Source organism: Schistocerca gregaria, unplaced genomic scaffold, assembly GCF_023897955.1.
Source record: "Schistocerca gregaria isolate iqSchGreg1 unplaced genomic scaffold, iqSchGreg1.2 ptg000077l, whole genome shotgun sequence".
Lineage (NCBI taxonomy): Eukaryota > Metazoa > Arthropoda > Insecta > Orthoptera > Acrididae > Schistocerca > Schistocerca gregaria.
In genome coordinates, this window is record NW_026061710.1 from 25,841,393 (window position 1) to 25,857,484 (window position 16,092).

The following is a 16,092-nucleotide window of genomic DNA, read 5'->3' on the forward strand; positions in this document are numbered from 1 at the left end:
AAGTAGCTCACCTTGTACAAAGACCAGGTTATAGTTTTGAGAGGGTTACTTAAGCATTCTGGAAGAGGAATCAGGTCGAATCCTGTGAGGAAAATACCGTTACGAGCTACAAGCCTCCATCAACTTAGGAATTCTTTTATGGTGAGCGTAAGACGGAGCTAAATGGGAAAAGTAAAAAGGAGCGTAGCTGTGATTCGAATCTTGCTAGTAGCAATGTCTATTTTTAGTATTTATGTTTCACATTTATTAACAAATGAAAATGTTATTAACTGACATTATCTCATAGTCTTTAATGATAATAAAATCTCTCCATTTCGAATTACTGACCGCGTAAAAATTTGATATAGAGAGGCGAAACGCGTTTATTAAATAAGAAAGTTGTACATCAACAACGCAGTTCAATCTCTAGAAATGAAAATAGGGTTTATTTTGTATCTGATGTTTCGCATTTTTGTACCCAATAAATTTTAAAAAGTACGTTATTTTTATTAAAAAATGTGATTCGATACTTGATAAGAAACGTTTCCATATTATCATAAATTCGGTATTTAAATAAAAGTAAAAGTGAATGCTAATAGCGAAATTCGAACTAACGATTTTACGCTTACAGGCCTCTACGAAATGGCTCTGAGCACTGTGGGACTTAACATCTGAGGTCATCAGTCCCTTAGAACTTGGGTTAGTTGGTTTTAAGTAGTTCTAAGGACATTACACACATACATGGCCAATGCCTTTACACTATGCATTTCAATACCAGTGAATACGTTAATGGTAATAAATTTTTTGTACGGTACTTAATAATGAAGAGAATTCTTATGATATTCAAGAGCGACATATTCGAGGTGTTTCTTATTTAATTGTGTCGTATTTCGTTAGAATGTTGCTATCCCAACACAAACCTTAATATCCCGTTACGCCAGTGCTATGCAGCCTTCCTTACTTCTTTGCCTCTGGAGGTTTACAGGAGGTACAAAGTGTCTAAGAACCATGGCGCCCTGATTGCTTCCCACTCTTCAGCTCTAAGGCGTGCAGGGCTGCAGTGCTGCCTGTGACTTCCAATGTGCACTCACATTAATATGACCATCTGTCGGATGACTTTGCGGCTAAGAGTGCTGGGAGACGCGTGGGAAGAGAGTCGCTGAGGTTCTGGAAGGTACCGGCAGGGATGTGGAGCCGTGCCAAGTCTACAGCCGTGGCCAGCCTGGCTACTTGTCTCAGCTGAGCAAGCATGGAACGAGCAGCCCCATCCAGCCACTCTTTGAAACCACTCGTACACTGTGAGCTGTGTGACTCGTTGCATTGTCCTGCTGGTGGATGCCATCGCGCTTAGGAAAAACAAACTGCATGTAGAGGTTGACATCGACGCATATTTGTGTTGATCCACTGTGGCTTCCAGAACGACAAGATCATTCAAGGAATTTTGTGTCGTCTTGTTGTCACTGTAGACTTGTGCTGTGGGAAGCAAGGAGAGCATGTTGTTTGGTGCCCAGTATCCTCTTCTATAACAAAAGGTGCATGGGTGTATTAACAGGGTTCTTTACTTATAAGAACAAGAAGTTACTTAAGACGGCCGACTTTTACTTCACACAAGACCTGGACTATGCACACTATTCTGATGGCTAGGTACTGACTGTGAGCTAGAGGCTGAGCTAACTGCGATTTCGACTCCCATTAGGCTGTGACTGATGACTCAGTTCGTTGACTCACTGGACGCCTGCTGACTACCCCCCTCTCCACCCCAAATCTGCGGCGGCGATCTAAATACTGGAGGTCGAGAGGGCGCTGGCGGCACATTGTTTGCGAGTGCGTCTTTGGCCTCTCTCCCGATAGGCTCGCTTGCTCCGGTGACTACAATCAATCTTCTCACAACCTCTGTGTCACCTGCTGTGCTGGCGAGAGCTTATGCCAGCACATTACCTCCCCCCCCCTCCCCCCGAAATGGCGCACCGTTGCCGTGTAGTGAGGCAGTTAATGACAATGGGGAGGGAGGCAGGATGCTGGACGTAGAGATGAGCGAGGAGCTGTAGCTGTGGAGAATGGCGTGCTTCTGGCTGTACCCTGCCTTCTGGCTTGTGAGGCAACAGCAACGCACTCCAGAAAACTGCTGCCAGGCCGCACATCCAGGCCTAAGGGCGTGTCCTGGGGCGACGAGGGCGACGGCGATGCTGATGCCATGTCCACCTCCATTGGGTCGGCGAGCGGGTACGGTAGGGCGAGGGCGTATCGTCCATCTGTTTCTTGGTGGCACCAGCGGGCATCTGCGAAGGCCGTGCGCCCCTGTGATGCAGTGAACATGGGGGAAGAAAAGCAGCAGAATGGTGGAGAGATGACACGCACGAATTTGGTTCTGATGGCGACGGTGCAAACCATTCGAAGCTGCAATCAAATATGTAAAGAGCCAATGCGTTCCTGAACCACGCCTCTTGCACCAGCGCTCACTGTTGCCATAAACAGTACAAAAAAAAAAAAAAACAAGATTACGCGGCACGAAGCGGTACCTGCGGCCCATTCGCGGCACCGGGTGCTGTGGTGGGTGTAGCAACTGAAGCACTGACCTATGGCTGCGGCCGTGCAGAAGTTCAGGCAGTGATGGTCCGTCTCGTGGGTGTGAGCGATAGGAGGCGGAAAAGAGTTGCAGCGCCTGTTCCGAATTAGAATCTTAATAATTTTACAATAAAACACCATTCCGAGGTTTTTAATTTAAACTATTAATCAGATTTTATTCTGTATTATAGTAAATGTGTAGGTGGTGAGAAGCTTGGCCACTGTTGTTTGCAAGTCCGTATGAAGCGATCTGCTTGTCCGCTGGTCTGCGGGTGAAACGGAGCACTTGTTAGATGACGAATGCCGTTTCGTTCACAAAACTGTTCAGGGTTTGCCATGAAAACGTTCCCAATACCACAACGCTCCCGCCTCTGGCCTGGACTCTTCTGACGACTGTTGCCGGGTGTTTTCTTTTAGATGTTTCTAGCCATAAACGCCAGCAGCCGTCAGTCTAGTGGACCATAAAAACGGGAACCACGTGATGAGGCCATCTGTTGCCACTGGGTGGACGTCCAATTACGGTACTGGGCTGCGAATTCCAGCCTCTGTCGACGACGAACAGCGGTCAGCATGCTGACCTGAAGCGGGCGCCTGCTGTAGAGGTTCAGACACAGCATCGTGTGGTGAACGGCCGCTGAGGAGACGCAGTCGGCAGCCCCTCGGCTAAGATGGGCGGCCAGCTGCTCAACAGCTGCTCGTCTCTTCGGCCGTACACGTCTCCACAGCCATCATTCACTCCTGTCATCTGTGGGGCGCGCTGCACTACACTTCCACTGGCGCCAGGTTTGGTTAGCGCCGTCTTACCGTTGACTTCATGCTTCAGCCACGGTGACAGCGAACAATTTTTAAACTTAGCCGCTTCCATCCCTGGCTCGAAAAACAATTGTCGTGCCCTTTTGGTCGCCAATTCAGTTTCTCCTTTTCCTATCAACGACTGCACCGTTTTCCGCGTCCCCTGACACGCTATGCGTACACCCTCCACTGCTAGAGCTGCACTTGCTGTCTGTGAGTGGTTACTGCATGTGTGACGCTATTTCAGTGATTACATAATCATGTCAAGTTACAAAGAACTTGACAGTATGAGCCCATTTATCAGTTTGACGTTGCGCTCCTTCTCTCCTAGCTGCCATGCACTGATTCGGTTGAGGAAGATGCCATAAGGTCAGTTTACCCCGGAGCCACTGCGCTGAAACAGTTTATTTGGCGTCTTCAGTCCCCAATACTCGGTCTATGTGCAATCTTGAGATGCAGATCTCCAATCTAAATGTACATGTGCACCACTGCAAACATTCTATTTTCAGTTGGTCATCCTGCTAAGATGCAGATGTGCTAATGCCGTCTATATTATTTAATGGGACCCACATAGCAAGTCTTTCTGTTCAGTACGGGACGTTGGCCAGCAGAGATGTCTATTGAGGCAATGGAGGACTGCAGGATAGGTGTGTTGAATCTGCAAATATCTTACATTAGGTGTCAGGTAACCAATGCTTGGTAAACTCCCCCCCCCCCTCCCTATTCCCCGAGAACCAGTGAGAATTGATTAAAGTCCCCAGAGTAGTCATCGAGGCAACTTTGTCATGTGACAAAGGTGACGACAACCGGCTCACTTACTCTCCCCTCTAAGCAATGAGGATCAAGCATTACCTCCTCCTCTCTTTTATAACTGAGACACTTGAGAGCGAGGGGCTACTCCAGAGCTGTAAAGCACGGGGAGGGGGGGGGGCATCAGCCAATGGCTATTTGTTTGTAACGAATTACATTAAGTCATGTCACTTGAGTTATATTTGTTAATACCAGTATTATATAATTAGAGGCACCAGCGGATGCCGCATCCAGGAAGTACTCTCATTATTCCATATTTTTTTGTAGTTTTCACCCATTTTCATATTTTTTTGTGTATTCCTCAGTTTTATGTATTTTTCTTTCTTTTTCTTATTGCTACCAGATTTTCCACAATTTTACGTATTTTCCACCACACTTTTCCCGGCGTCACGTCGCCATTGTGACTCTATCTGCCAATCACAGTCCAGCGTGGTTCCGATTTACGGATCACTGCTAAGCCACCACTCCATTACTAGTGTGTGTGTTACGTCATAGTGTTAGAAATGAAGAAATTGGTAGAAATAGTGACGTCTCGTCTAATACATAATAAAGAATTTCTAACCAAAGATATTCTATGTATAACAAATACCACACTGTGATACATAAATACCAAATACATCGTCAGATTGTGTGATGTCATAGCGATATATTGATGCTTCCAATCAAAGCTACTGTGTTTGTAGAACAGCACTACAAAATATGCCTCTGGAGAGGTGAGCAGTATCTGCAACAAACCTACCTAATGAACAGCACATCACCTGCAGGATGGTCCTCCACTCAGAGACCCAAGGAAACTGAGTTTTGTCATTTAATACTAACATGGCATTCTGAGTCATATGTTTCGTCATTTCAAGTATTTCCAGGTGGATCATCCTTTTGATATTCTTTACAGAATGTAAAATCTTACAATCAACATAATTTGAGCGATTAGTTTTCTGTTATCAGATAATTAGCAAAGGTTTAACCTTTCTTTCTTAATCTGTAGTTTCTCTCATGTTCAGATAACCTAAGTTATTGGTCTGCCGCTGTGGTTGCCCCGGTTGCCGCCCGCAGTGGCGCTGAGCCCTCGCCTGTGGTTGATTGGGAGGTCGTTCCAAGGCCTGGCAGGCAGCGAAAGGCGTCCCCGGAGGCTGATCAGAAAGCCTCCCCGGTGTGTCTGACAAACCGGTTTCAGGCACTGTCTCTGGCTGAGCCAGATGCAGCTGCCTGCCCTATTTCAGAGGATCATTGTCAGCCTTCAAGGTCCGGGCAATCGCAGAGGGTAGGCTTACTGGTAGTTGGGAGATCCAATGTTAGGCGCGTAATGGGGCCCCTTAGGAATACGGCGGCTGAGGAGGGGAAGAAATCCAGTGTGCACTCCGTGTGCATTCCGGGAGGAGTCATTCCTGATGTGGAAAGGGTCCTTCCGGATGCCATGAAGAGCACAGGGTGCAGCCAGCTGCAGGTGGTGGCACATGTCGGCACTAATGACGTGTGTCGCTTTGGATCTGAGGAAATTCTCTCTGGATTCCAGCGGCTATCTGATTTGGTGAAGGCTGCCGGTCTTGCTTACGAGATGAAGGCAGAGCTCACCATCTGCAGCATCGTTGACAGAACCGACTGCGGACCTTTGGTGCAGAGCCGGGTGGAGGGTCTGAATCAGAGGCTCAGACGGTTTGGCGACCGTATTGGCTGCAGATTCCTTGACTTGCGCCATAGGTTGGTGGGGTTTCGGGTTCCGCTGAATAGGTCAGGAGTTCACTACACTCATCTGGCGGCTACATGGGTAGCAGAGGCTGTGTGGCGTGGACTGGGCGTTTTTTAGGTTAGATGGCCTCGGGAAAGTGCGGGATGGGCTGCAATGTCAAAGGGTGCTTGGCAAATACAGGACTTGCTTGGATCAAGGAACAGTCGGAATTATCGTTGTAAATTGTTGTAGTTGCGCTGGAAAAGTCCCTGAGCTTCAAGCGCTAATAGAAAGCAGAGAAGCTGATATCGTTATAGGTACAGAAAGCTGGCTAAAGCCTGAAATAAGTTCCGCAGAAATTTTTACGAAGTCTCAGACGGTGTTCAGGAAAGATAGATCAGGCAGAATTGGTGGTGGAGTGTTTGTGTCTGTCAGTTGTGGTTTATCTTGTAGTGAAGTCGAAGTAGATACTCCGTGCGAATTGGTGTCTGTGGAGGTTATACTTAACAGCCGAATTAAGTTAATAACTGGCTCCTTCTACCGACCCCCAGACTCCGATGATACAGTTGCGGAACAGTTCAGAGAAAGTTTGAGTCTCGTAACAAATAAATACCCCAGTCATACGGTTATAGTTGGTATGTTGGCAAAAATACTTGTTCAAAACCGGTGGTAGGCAGAAAACGTCTGCGGAGATTGTCCTAAATGCTTTCTCCGAAAATTATTTCGAGCAGTTAGTCCACGAACCCACGCGAATTGTAAATGGTTGCGAAAACACACTTGACCTCTTAGCCACAAACAATCCAGAGCTGATAGAGAACATCATGACTGATACAGGGATTAGTGATCACAAGGTCATTGTAGCTAGGCTCAATACCATTTCTTCCAAATCCATCAGAAACAAACGCAAAATAATTTTATTTAAAAAAGCGGATAAAGTGCCACTAGAAGCCTTCCTAACAGACAATTTCCATTCCTTCCGAACTGACTATGCGAATGTAGACGAGATGTGGCTCAAATTCAAAGATATAGTAGCAACAGCAATTGAGATATTTATACCTCATAAATTGGTAAGAGATGGAACGGATCCCCCGTGGTACACAAAAAAGGTCCGAACGCTGTTGCAGAGGCAACGGAAAAATCATGCGAAGTTCAGAAGAACGCGAAATCCCGAAGGTGGTCTAATATTTACAGACGCGCGAAATTTAGCACGTACTTCGATGCGAGATGCCTTTAATAGGTTCCACAACGAAACTTTGTCTCGAAATTTGGTAGAAAATCCGAAGAAATTCTGGTCGATGTAAAGTACACAAGCCGCAAGACGCAGTCAATACCTTCGCTGCGCAGTGCCGATGGTACTGTTATCGACGACTGTGCCGCTAAAGCGGAGTTATTGAACGCAGTTTTCCGAAATTCCTTCACCAAGGAAGACGAATGGGATATTCCAGAATTTGAAACACGAACATCTGCTAGCATGAGTCTCTTAGAAGTAGATACCTTAGGGGTTGCAAAGCAACTCTAATCGCTTGATACGGGAAGTCTTCAGGTCCAGATTGTATACCGATTAGGTTCCTTTCAGATTACGCTGATACTATAGCTCCCTACTTAGCACTCATATACAACCGCTCGCTCACCGATAGATCTGTACCTACAGATTGGAAAATTGCGCAGAAATTGCGCAGGTCGCACCAGTGTTCAAGAAGGGTAGTAGGAGTAATCCATTTAACTACAGATCTATATCATTGACGTCGGTTTGCAGTAGGGTTTTGGAGCATATACTGTATTCAAACATTATGAATCACCTCGAAGGGAACGATCTATTGACACGTAATCAGCATGGCTTCAGAAAACATCGCTCTTGTGCAACGCAGCTAGCTTTTTATTCGCACGAAGTAATGGCCGCTATCGACAGGGGATCTCAAGTTGATTCCGTATTTCTAGATTTATGGAAAGCTTTTGACACCGTTCCTCAAAAGCGACTTCTAATCAAGCTGCGGAGCTATGGGGTATCGTCTCAGTAGTGCAACTGGATTCGTGATTTCCTGTCAGGAAGGTCGCAGTTCGTAGTAATAGACGGCAAATCATCGAGTAAAACTGAAGTGATATCAGGTGTTCCCCAGGGAAGCGTCCTGGGACCTCTACTGTTCCTGATCTATATAAATGACCTGGGTGACAATCTGAGCAGTCCTCTTAGACTGTTCGCAGATGATGCTGTAATTTACCGTCTAGTAAGGTCATCCGAAGACCAGTATCAGTTGCAAAGCGATTTAGAAAAGATTGCTGTATGGTATGTAAGGTGGCAGTTGACGCTAAATAACGAAAAGTGTGAGATGATCCACATGAGTTCCAAAAGAAATCCGTTGGAATTCGATTACTCGATAAATAGTACAATTCTCAAGGCTGTCAATTCAACTAAGTACCTGGGTGTTAAAATTACGAACAACTTCAGTTGGAAGGACCACATAGATAATATTGTCGGGAAGGCGAGCCAAAGGTTGCGTTTCATTGGCAGGACACTTAGAAGATGCAACAAGTCCACTAAAGAGACAGCTTACACTACACTCGTTCGTCCTCTGTTAGAATATTGCTGCGCGGTGTGGGATCCTTACCAGGTGGGATTGACGGAGGACATCGAAAGGGTGCAAAAAAGGGCAGCTCGTTTTGTATTATCACGTTATAGGGGAGAGAGTGTTGCAGATATGATACACGAGTTGGGATGGAAGTCATTACAGCACAGACGTTTTTCGTCGCGGCGAGACCTTTTTACGAAATTTCAGTCAACAACTTTCTCTTCCGAATGCGAAAATATTTTGTTGAGCCCAACCTACATAGGTAGGAATGATCATCAAAATAAAATAAGAGAAATCAGAGCTCGAACAGAAAGGTTTACGTGTTCGTTTTTCCCGCTCGCTGTTCGCGAGTGGAACAGTAGAGAGATAGTATGATTGTGGTTCGATGAACCCTCTGCCAAGCACTTAAATGTGAATTGCAGAGTAGTCATGTAGATGTAGATGTAGATGTAGATGTACCACAGATCTACCTGACTCACAAGCAGTACTGTGGAGAAGTATAAGTTAGTCACTCTATACACAACACTCATTGCCAGTATTTCTCTGTGACATAAGCAAAGTGATACTTTCCTATGTAAACAATCTACATCTCATTATCTTTGGATCTTATGCATTTATAACATCCACGAACTCAGTTTGAATTACCTTTGGCAATAAGACCGGAGCTCATTAAGGCGATTAAAGGGCAATCACCACGCAGCATTGCAAGAGAAGATCTTAATGAATTCTCGGTTCCACAAAACCAATTACAGCAAAATAAGCATCTCCGGTTTAAAGACTATGAGACTAGCCGACAGAGATTTTCCAAGCCCTTTATAGCTCCTAGGTCTCCGTGAGACACCCTATTGTAGTGCAGAAATGAAGCAGTTGCTGAAGTGAAGCACATCCTGTTCATCAAAGAGAACTACTGACGGATGTGTTATGGAAAAATGTTCTTCTCCCCGTGTCCAGTGCAACTCTGTTGCGATCATGAGTAGTTGCCATCTACGATCACTGTTTGTAGGTAATGTCTAGTAAAGTCATTAGAAGATCGAAATCGGTTGCAAAACGATTTAGTAAAGATATCTGTATGGTTCGAAAGTTGGCAGTTGGCAATTAGCGCAAAGTTAAGAAAAGTGTGGGGTTATCCGCAAGAGTGCTAATAGAAATCCGTTAAACATCGGCTACACGATAAATCAAATCTAAAAGCCGTAATTTTAAATTAGTACCTAAGAATTACAGTTACGAACTACTTAAGTGGAAAGAAGAGAGAGAAAATGATGCGGGGAAGACAAACCAAAGACTGCGTTTTTTTGGCGGAACAGTTAGAATATGTAACAGATCTACTGATGAGTCTAGCTACACTGTGCTTGTCCGTCTCCTTTCGAAGTACTGCTGCGCGGTGTGGGATTGTTACCAGATGGAATTAACGGAGTACATCGAGAAACTTCAAAGAAGCGCTGCTCGTTTTGTATTAATATGGAATAGGGGAGAGAGTGTCACTGCATGATACACAGTTAGGGGAGGACGTCATCAAAACGAAGGCGTTTTTCGTTGCGGCGGAATCTTCTCACGGAATTTCAGTCATTAACTTTCTTCTCCGAACGTGAAAATATTTTGTTAACGCTGACCTACATAGGGAGAAACGATCATCATAATAAAATAAGGGAAATAAGAGCACGCACTGACAGATATACGTGTTAGTTATCCCACCACGCTGTTCGAGATTGGAATAATAGAGAATTATTGTGAAGGTGGTTCGATAAACCCTCTGCCAGGCACTTAAGTGTGATTTGCAGTCTACCCATGTAGATATAGATGTAGACAGTGGACGCTCATATCAATAAAAGTACCCCGTAACTCCACAGGAGAAAACGCAAAAATCACTGCATGAAGGATAATAATTAGTGTGTTTATGATATGTTGAAATGTCTGTGTAGAGTCGCTTTATAAGACTGTTGCCCTGTTTGATTCTGTTTGTCTGCAGTTGGTTCTACTAACCCTCCCAGAAGGACTGAGAAGTTTCAGTGATAATCTGACGTTAAGTCAGACCAGGTCTTTTTATGTGTCTTTTCAGGTTTGTCTTGGGTTTGGTACTTGAGCTGCTTTTCGTCTGCTAGAAGCACAGGATAACCAATTTTGTACCTCTTACGTGGGCAAAGAGGTCTATCGGTGCTGTTCGACAGCTTCGTGGTTGTCAAGTTGGTATTGTCCGTTTCCCGTGTGGGCTTTCCATGCGCTCCGAGCCGAGCGGTGGCTGTCGGTGGATGTATGGCTCTGAGCGCTATGGGACGTAACATCTGAGGTCATCAGTCCCCAAGAACTTAGAACTACTTAAACCTAACTAACCTAAGGACATCACACACATCCATGTCCGAGGCAGGATTCGAACCTGCAACCGTAGCAGTCGCGCGATACCGTACTGAACTCGGTGGATGTAGCTGTGCTCTTAAGTGAGCCCTCTCCTGCCAGTGATGAGATAGGTCGTAGCTTCAAACGCGGTCTTCATGCGTGGAGCCGTTCGGAAAAGCTCTTGGCCTGAATGAAGTGTTTCGATTACTTCTTGCTTTATATTGCTCTTGATAGGCAATGCTTGAGTCTATGATTTTGTCAGTGTCCGGAGTTTGCTTTGTTCCTTTCTACTATTGTGGTGTCAATGCGCTCTACGGGATATGGTTAGCCTGAGTTAATGTGCTTTAAAGCTTTGTGAATATGACAGAACTTGTGTTTTCGTGTATGTGCGATATTTCTTTTTATGTATTGTAGTTTATCACATGTTCTATTTTCTGCTGTGATCTCGAGTTGTCTTTATTCTGTGAGCGTTGCGCTCTATTACTGAATCTCAATAGTTGGTCCGTGTTATTTTAACTGATAAGTGATGGGTGAATATTTGCGTTACTGCATTTCCGTGTTTTGTGGGAACGTGTAGCAGCTGCCTTTGTTTAATGGGGGCCATATGTTTCTCGAATCATTGGGGCCTTCCGCCTTGATGGTTTTATTATGAATTCGGTGTGATTCATGATCTATTCGTTCTTACAGTGGTGTACTCTCATTGATTTATACATTTAGCGATTTTCACTCACATCTGTTTGAAACAGATGGATGTGCAACTCAGGTGACTTCTTTCCATGATGCTTGCGTGAATTCTCAGGTGGTGTATTTGCTGTAACAAGATGTTTCAATCGGTGTAAACCCCTTTGATGTTAGTGCATGCACGCAATGCAGGTAATGTTCCTCTGAATTTCGTCGTTTTCGTGTGAAGCTTGATTGGATAACTGAAGTCATATGTTTCTGTTCCCTTTCCTCTCTTTTCCCTCACGTATGCATAGTTAAATTGCGCTATGTAATTTCTTCTTGCCAGATCAGATTAGTTTATTTCGTGTTCAGGCACAACTTAAGTATATCTACAGAATGTCCACCCATAATTCTTTGTGGCTATTTTTGAATAAATGTGTTTCATGAAAACTCAAATCGTGTGTCCTCTAACTACTTCAGAACGCACCAAATAGCTGCCAGACTTTCAACTCGATGCTCTTAACGGCTTCTTTCTTTGATATATTAGCCTGATTTTTATATGCTGCACAAAAAGACAGTGATAACGAAGTACCCAGAGAGAGGAATGAGTAGAACTAATGTGCCAAATTCACAATCCATTGATTAATTATACAGGTTCATTTAACGATGTTATGTACTATGGTTAGATTTAGTATTGCATTAACTGCATGCAAATTTTTTTTCCACTATGCTCAAACAACCTCTGTGCCGGTTGGTGAACTCACGAAGGGACTGAAGAGAAATTTAATGAGCCGAGGAAAGTGAATGAAAAGCTATTTGATGACTTAGAAGCTGCGAATCTTAAGCTCGAACGGAACGTGGAAAGTAAAGCGAATGACTTTAGAAGATGCTACGGGATGAAATAGTGATCGAGTTAGCGAAAACGTCGAGGGTCGTCGAGAAGCGTCTGTGAAGCTGAAAGCGAGCAGTTGCCGCTAAACAGAGTGCTCGAAGAACAGGAGAGCAAGGTTATGGCGACGTTCGTGGCTGTCCCAAAGTGAACGCGTAGAGCTACTGTCCCGAGCTGAGAGAGCGGCTGCCGGGCGTTTGGAAGCCACGAAGGGTCAGGCAGAGCAGAGAATCAGCGCGATACGTACTCTGTCTTTTGCTGCGCCCGAGTTCCTGTTCCTAAGAGCTGCCGAGAGCCGGGAGTTAACGTCGCAGAGACAGCGAGCACCAGTTCGGCCGCAGGCGGTGGCGATAAAGCAACAGACTGCCGGCTACTGTGAGCAACACCCAGGTTTGGTCCAGAGGGGACGATACGTAGCTCGTGACTTGAAGAAACGTGTGGCTCACCTCAAAGCAGGTTGTCCCGAAATTGAAGTAGACAGTTCCTGCGAATTAGTATGCACAGAGGACATTCTTGGCAACCGGAATCAAATAATAACTGGATCCTTTTACCGACCTCCCAATTCAGATGATACAGTAGGTGAAAGGTTCAAAGACGAGTTGAGTTTAATTTCAAACGCGTACCCGACTCATACAAATATAGTTCGTGGTGCCTTTAATCTATCCTCGATATGTTAGTGAAAATACATGTTTAATTCCGGAGGTACGCATAAAACATCATCCGAAATTTTGCTAAACGCTTTCTCCGACAACTATTTCGAGCAGTTACTTCATGAATAGTAAAAGGTTGTGAAAACCGCGCTTTACCTGTTAACACGGAATAATCCTGAACTAGTAACGAGGATTAAAACGGATACTGGTATTATTGAACGTACCCAGACCCCCAAGTCCTCCACAAATAAACGAAATATATACCTGTTCAAAAAAGCACATAAAAATTCACATAACATCTTCCTCCACTCCTTCCACATTAATAATGTCACTGCAGACCAGATGTGACTTGAATGCAAAGAAATAGTATCGGCGGCAATTCAGAGATTTACACCAAATAAATTAACAAACGACGCAGTTCATCCTCATTGGTACGCCAAACGCGTCAAAACACTGTTGCAGAAACAACGAAACAAACCTGCCAAATTTAAACGGAAACAAAATCTCCAACATTGGCGATCTTTTAAAGAGACTGGAAATTTAGCGCTGACTTCAATGCGACATGCTTATAATAGTTTCCACAACGAAACTTTATCTCCAAACCTGGCAGAAAATTCAGAGAGATTCTGTTCGTATGTGAAGTATGCTAGCGGCAAGACACAATCAATGCCTTCTCTGCGCGATAGCAATGGAGATACTATCGAAGACAGTGCTGCCAAAACAGAGCAACTAAACACAGTTATCCGAAATGCCTTCACAAAGGAACACGAAGTAAATATTCAAGAATTCGAAACAAGATCAGGTGTCAACATGAGTAACGTCGAAGTAGATATCCTTGGAGTAGAGAAGCAACTTGAATTACTTAATAAACGCATGTCTTCTGGCCCAGAGTGTATACCAATTAGTTTCCTATCAGAGTTTGGAGGTGCAAGTCATCGAGTAAAACAGAAGTGATTCCTGGCGTTCTCCAGGGTCCTTTGCTGTTCCTCATCTCTATAAACGATTTGGGAGACAATCTGAGCATCCGTCTTTGATTGTTTGCAGATGACCCTGTCGTTTATCGGCTAATAAAGTCATCAGAAGATCAAAACAAATTGCAAAGCCATTTAGAAAAGGTATCTGGATGGTGCGAAAATTGGCAATTGACCCTAAATAACGGAAAGTGTGAGGTCATCCACATGAGTGCTAAACGTAATCCGTTAAACTTCGGTTACACAAAAAATCAGAAAAATCTAAAGGTCGTAAATACCTAGGAATTATTATTACGAACAACTTAAATTGTAAGTCACACACAGAGTATGTTCTGGGGAAGGCTAACCCAAGACTGCATTTTACTGGCAGGAGACTTAGGAAGTGTAATACATCTGCTAAGGAGACTGCTTACACTATGCTTGTCCGTTATCTTTTAGAATACTGCTGTGCGGTGTGGGATCCTTACCACATAGGACTGACGGGGTGCATCGAAAAAGTGTATTATCACGATATAGGGGAGAGAGTGTGACTGAAATGTTGGAGGCTTTGGGATGGAGATCATTAAAACAAAGGCGTTTTTCGTTGCAGAGGAAGCTTCCTACGAAATTTCAATCACCAACGTTCTCCTCCGAATGCTAAAACATTCTGCTGACGGAGACCAACATAGGAAGAAACGACCAGCATAATAAAATAAGGGAAAGCAGACCTAGCATTGAAAGATATATATGTTAGTTTCTTCTGCGCTCTATACGAGATTGGAATAATAGGGAATTGTGAAGGTTGTTCGATGAAATGGCTCAAACGGCTCTGAGCACTATGGGACTCAACATCTGAGGTCATCAGTCCCCTAGAACTTAGAACTACTTAAACCTAACTAACCTAAGGACATCGCACACATCCATGCCCGAGGCAGGATTCGAACCTGCAACCGTAACGGTCGCGCGGTGTTCGATGAACTCTCTGCCAGCCACTTAAATATAATTTGCAGAGTATCCATGTAAATGTAGATGTATAGGGGCTGATGGAGTTGGAGCCTAAGGGAATAAAGTGCAAAGAGGGTCTCGGAAAGCGAGGATAAGTGCGATTACAGGGAAAGCAATGTTGCGGGAGGTTCTCGCGGCGGAGGACAGACCTTCGCGAGAGAAAAGCAAAGCTTCTGTTTTAAGCATTTCCTTTCACTACGTGAGTTTGAGTTGTTCCTGAACTCGGTTAACTGAATTCACCCTATGCCTGGTCGGAACTGTTCGAATTTGTGCTTTCCCCAGTGTGGCCCAGCACACACTACTGGATTCGTGCGTTGTTTCTTAGCAGGGGAACCTGCCATGCCAATGAGGACCAGATCGCGGCGTTGTGCGACAGTAAGGGAATTTCGGCAGGCTTTCCTTTCAGCGCCGGGCGGAGTAGCCACGAGGTTTGAGGCGCATTTCACGGATTGAGAGTCCTTCCTGCCGGAGATTCGAGTCCTGTCTCTTGCATGGGTTGTGTGTTGTTCTTAGTTGGGGTTAGTGTAAGTGATGATCTCAGCAGTTTGGTACTTTAGGAATTCACTCACACACATTCTTTTCAGCCTACTGGTCGGAGGCTGCACGAGCCCACACAACACTATCGTAATACTCTTCCTTAAATATTCTGGATTTACGAGCGCCGCCCGTTTGCTCGAACACATGGTACAGGCTAATCAATTTTTATTTTATACGTTCGGAGCAGCAGAGCTGATCAGTATTTGCCTGACTATAATGCCAACCCACATGTGTCACATCATCCCAGCTGCCAAATCCAGCCGGCCGGTGTGGCCATGAGGTTCTAGGCGCTTCAGTGTGATGTCATTTGGTTAGTTAGGTTTAAGTAGTTCTAAGTTATAGGGGACTGATACCTCATCGTTTTGCAAAATGAAAGGATGATGTGGAAGCATTTAAAGCGGTGCAATAAGAGTTCGAGTACGATTTGGGGGAGTATCTGTCTAAGTATACGATCTAGTCACGCGGTGCGCAAACGCACGATTCCAGTTGCGGGCGCAGTCGAAAACCTAGACCAGAGTGACTGACTGTACGCGGCCACCCTAGTTCCTTTGGGAACAACTGGGGAATAGAAAAACGTAGGGTAAATCAGTACAAGAATGAAGGGGCACACGTACGCGGTCACGAGAACCCTGGAAGCAGTGGGATCAAAAACCATTTTTATGCATTTCTGTCTGTAAAATATCGGAGT